The 5,429-nt window shown below is 44.1% G+C and overlaps 1 protein-coding gene across 1 annotated transcript in view; it reads right to left on the bottom strand.

Annotated features, from left to right (window-relative positions):
- Window positions 1-5,429, bottom strand: part of ATXN10 (ataxin 10) — a gene marked incomplete at its 3' end in the record, with an annotated part of 82,911 nt that overhangs the window by 76,519 nt on the left and 963 nt on the right. The gene's annotated exons all lie outside the window — the stretch shown is intronic.

Here is a 5,429-nt window from a genome sequence, read left to right as displayed (position 1 = left end):
GAGGGGGGGGGGGGGGGGGGGGGGGGGGGGACGACACACAACAATTACAATTCCTTGAAGTTGATAGACAAGCCAACAGATATAAGGTTGTTGGAGGAGGGGGGAAAGAGAGGAGGGAGAGAGGTTTCAGTAATGGGCGACAATAATAGACCACATTGTAGGGCCGGCCCGGTGGCGCACTGCTACAGTGCGCCGCTTGGGAAGTGCAGCGGCGCTCCTGCCGAGGGTTCGGATCCCACGTGCAGACCGGCAGCTCACTGGCTGAGCGAGGAGCGGGGGCAACACCGAGGGTTGCGATCCCGTTGCCGGTCCCGGTCCGGTACGGGCGCAACACTGAGGGTTGCGGTCCATTGCCGGTCACGAAAAAAGACAAAAAGACAAAAAAAAAAAAATAGACCACATTGTATATTGACAAAATAAGATAAATTTTTTTTTCCTTTTTGTCTTTTTTCGTGACCAGTAACAGGATCGCAACCCTCGGTGTCGGACCGGGACCAGGATCGCAACCCTCGGTGTCGCACCAGTACTGCGACCGGCAACGGGATCCCAACCCTCGGTGTCGCGCCTGCACCGCGCTCAACCAGTGAGCAGACCGGTCTCTATATGGGATCCGAACCCTCGGCGGGAGCGCCGCCGCACTCCCAAGCGCAGCACTCTACTGAGTGCGCCACCAGGCCGGCCCAAAATAAGATAAAAATTTTTTTTAAAAAATTTTTTTTAAATATTGAGAAAGAAAAAGGAAACCAGGCTTGTGCCTTCCCAAAAAGCTTTTAGAACCAATGACTAACTCAAAACTATAATATATGAAACTAAGAATACAAGAGATGACAGCAGATTAGACACAGAAGAAAAAAGGATTAGAGAACTAGAAGGCAGGTTAGTAAAAATTTTTCAGACAGAAGCTTGAGGAGAGGAAAAAAAATGGAAAATACAGAAAACCTCTGAGACACAGAGAATATAGAACAAGGTTTAACATATGTGTAACTGGAGTCCCAGAAGGAAAGGAAAGAATGGAGAGAAGCAATATTTGAAAAAACACTGGCTGACAATTACCTAAACTGATGAAAGACATCAAATTCAAGAAGCATTATTCAAACAGATCATTTACAAAAAAAGCCAAACATCTCTGCCCTCATAGCCCTTCCATTCTGGAAGGAGACAGAGAACAAACAAGAAACCACTTTAAGTAATTAGATTATACAGTATGTTAGACCATAAGGGCTTTAAAAAATAAAATAAAATAAAAAAGGAAATAGAGCTCATAGGTAAAGGGGTTCAGAAGTATGGAGGGAAGTATACTGTACTATTAACAGGACGTACAAAAACTTGAAAGAGGTAAACAGAAAAATAATTTTGACTCAACAGATTAAAGAAGAAAAATAAGACATACTGACAGAAGCTTAAAAAAAAAAAAATTACTGTCTACATAAGAAAAGGCCAAGCAAGCACCATAAGTAATAAGCTATACAAGTAGCAGCAATTCCACAAGAATTAGTTAAGCATCTACTATTACTACTATTACGAGACACTATGATAAATGCTAGGGATACAGTAAATGGGATATGCTCACTTTATTCGAGATGCTTATGAGATGGAGGAGCAATGAGATATCAGTTTAAGTATGAGAAGAGTTTATAAAATGCAGTATCCAAATATTACATTATTTCATGAATATTCAAGAGCCAGACCTTATCTTCCCTATAGAAAAGAATAACTTACAGTGTAGCACTATCTAACAGAACTTTCTGAGATGACAGAAACATTCTATATCTGTGCTGTCCAGTAAGGTAGCCACTATCACATGTGGCCATTGAGCACTTAAAATGTGGTTGACACAACTGAGAGGCTGAATTATTAATTTTACTTATTTTTAGTCATTTAAATAGCTACATGTGGCTAGTTGCTACTTAATGAATAGCTCAGGTATAGAGTATAACAACCAATCTCATTCGGCTCTACACTTAATTGTTGGATCTGGAGAGGTCTTAGAGAAACATCACAAAGGTAACTAAAGGGTTGGAAAATAAAACCTCCAGGAGAAGACCAAAAATAGAATTTTTTATTGTATTTATATCTTCTTTTGTTCCAGAAAGAATTTAACATGACTTGCAAAGACTCACAGCACAGCATGAAAATGATTACTTGGTAAACAAATGAAAAATGCAGGTATCTACATTAAACAAAGGGTATAAAACAAGTGTAAAATAGATGAGAAGAAAAAGAATTATCTTCCACAGAAGAAACTGCTAAAGAGTATCTTAATACTGATGTTTTATGACCATAAGCAATTGTTTAAAGAATTTTAGTGACTAAGATACTGTTCAAGAAGGTCACAGAATATATTTAATACAGAGCATTGAGATTGGTGTAGACGGTTCATCGCATGCCCACTGGCTGGAGGCCGCATTTCCTCACCACAGAGCTCTCTGCATAGGAAGGCTTGAGCGTCCTCATGGCATGGCAGCTGGTTTTGTCAGTGAGTGATCTGAGAGAGCAAAGAGGAAGCTGCAATGCCTTTCATGACCTAGTCTCAGAGGTCACACACTGACACTTCTGCCATATTCTCTTCAGAAGCAAGTCACTAAATTCAGCCTACCCTCAAAAGGAAAGGAATTAACTTCCTCCTTTTAAAGCACAAAGTATCAAAGTTCTGTGGGCACTACAACGGGACATACGAATTTCCTCTCACTTGCGGATTGCTAAAAATTATAAAGAGATTCTGTGATTCCTTTCTCAGGAAACCCCAATATGGGACTAAATTATCTTCTTCCTAAAATCTCAATTGTTTTCTATAAGGCCAGAAATTAAACACAACTGGGTGCTTGGTAACTTACAGCCCATCTATTTTCTAATAGCAATTCCTAAGTAAATGGCATCTAATAAACCACTGTGCTATATATATAACATTACAATCTCATAATAATCCTGCAGAGTGGTTATTATTATCCCATTTCAATATAAGAAACAAGAAATCTACAGACTAAGCCAGGATTCATACTCAGGTCTACATGGTTCCAAAGCCACTGTCCTTTCCACTGCACAAAGCTTCTATTACTTGAGCTACCACAGACAGCACCTTGTTCTGTGGCATCAAAGATCTCAGAAGGACCACAAAATACGGACCACAAAATACATTATTTCTAAGGTTCTTAGAATCTTAGAATACTTTCCTCATTCTGTTTTCCCTGTCTGGTGTTTTCTATTTTCTACTCTGGGGACTCATTTTACTTCACTTTACGTCTCATCCAATGCCGGGCACCTTGGCCCATCCTCCCCCTGGGTCCACCTGTATTCCTGTTCATGCCAGACAACAGCACTAGGCCCTCTCCCAAGAGGAGACCAAACCACACCTCCCCCAACCCCCCAAGGACCAACACTGGATTCCTGACAGAGTGTCAGGAGTGGAGATATTCTCTCAGAGCGGCTGGAGACTGAGCCAGACCCCACGAGACCCCTGTGATTTGCCCAAAGGCATAGGCAGGACCAGAAGTCTGTCCTTACTAAGAGCTCTCTGCACCACCACACAATTTTCTCTCCACATCCTAGGACTTGCACATCAGTCCACCTTTCGTTGTCTCCAAACTGTGCCTGGTACAAGGACACTGCCCCCAGAAGAAAGCAGACGAAATCTGGAAAGCATCCTCATTTCTTCATTCTCCCCCAACACCACCACTGATCCCTGAGTCTTGTCCATTCAACCTTATAAATATTCTCAATACTTATCCTATCCATCTTCACAGTGTCCTAATTCAGGTACTTTTCTTTCACTTGGGCTTCTGCGACGGCTTCTTAAAGGTCCCCCATCTCTAGCTTTACTCCCTCACTTACTCCTCACAGTGAGCCAGAGAAATCTTTCTAATGTGTAGGCCTCATCATGCCACTCCCTTAATAATGTTCAACGGGTTCCCCATAACTCCCCTCACAATTGATCAAGTCCAGAAGGGCCTTGTAAACTGGCTCAGGGTCCTGGGTTTTCTCCTACGGATTATGAAAAGAGAACTGGTGTTTGAATGCCTCCTGTGTGCCAAACACCTTACCCATGTAATTTCATCTAATCCCCCCAGCGGCTCTGCAAAATCAGTACATGGCCCCTTTGCAGAGACTGTTCTTTCTAGTTAGTTCTCTCATCTGTAACCCAAGAAGTTGAAGTAATTTTAAAGCCTTTCCTGCCTCACCACCCTACCCGACAGATGCAGGCCCCCACCTCTTCCAAATATAGATTTCCATTACGATTTGTTTACACAGCAATATCCACAAAATACTTAATCACTTTCATCTTTGTACCCACAGCCCCTGGCAAAGAACCTGTTTCATAGTAGGTACTTAATAAATGGTTGATGACTAGGATCCTGACTAAAAGGAGGGTCCATCATGGTTTAGATAGGCCTGAGCATTAAATCAATCACATATCTACCGGACTATCACGTAAACTAACCTATGTCCTCAAAATCCCAAGTAGCACACTGGGGCTACTCATCATCTGGACCAACCCAAGTCTAGGTTTCTTTCTTCTATACTCCCTCTGCTCTCTGTACATCCCCCCAGGGTGGTATGCTATCTCGGTTCTCTGGTATAGAAGAGAGCAAGGACTCTATTTTTCCACCTCATCGCTTAGCACAATACCCGGTACAAGGGAGACCATCAATCAATGCGTTAGTATCCTCTAACATTTATTTTGTACTATATATATACCGTATGTCCAAAGGATTTCATATGCATTATCTCACTTAATCCTCATAATCACCCCACCAGGGAGGTATTGTTCAACATTATACCCATTAAATAGATAAGGAAACTGAGGCCCAGAGAAGAACAGAACAAAATCAACTGGAGTTTCACATATTTTACATTTCCACATGTTTTACTTCATGTACTCCTCTGTACAACCCAGCAATGAAATTATTTGTCATATTTCCATTTTCAGGCAAGCAATCTAAAGTTTGGAGAATCTGCTCAGTAACGCACAGCCTGTAAAGCCAGGAACCAAATCCAGGTCTATCCGACTGCTGGTCACCTTCTCTTTTCAGCTGGCTATCTTGCCCCTCGGTGGGAGTCAGGACTGAACTGGCCTCTCCTGACCAGGACTCCTCCACGCTGCACGAAACGCTGCCCCCGCGGGAGATGGCGACGCCTGAGCTCCACACTCAGACAGAACGGAGAGCCGGCCCCAAATCGGAGGTTAGGGCAGCGTGTCCCCGCGCCCCCGCAGCTCCCACGCCTGCACGCGCGTCTCCCCCGTTAGAACGCACGCCTTATGGCTCCAAGGGCGGCGTCAGTCTCGCTCCCAGCCAGGGCCCGGGGCAGCCCCTCGCACGAGACGGGGCGCCCTAAGCGCGGACGAAACGGGCATCGATGCCCAGCGCCCCGGCCTCCGCCCCCTCCGCCGCGCCCCCTCCTGCACGGCGGGAACTCCGGGCGCCAGCGTCCGA

Source organism: Galeopterus variegatus, unplaced genomic scaffold, assembly GCF_000696425.1.
Source record: "Galeopterus variegatus unplaced genomic scaffold, G_variegatus-3.0.2 Scaffold2159, whole genome shotgun sequence".
Classification (NCBI taxonomy): Eukaryota; Metazoa; Chordata; class Mammalia; order Dermoptera; family Cynocephalidae; genus Galeopterus; species Galeopterus variegatus.
Note: the sequence above shows the minus strand (reverse complement) of the source record. Positions and strands in the feature narration are given on the sequence as shown.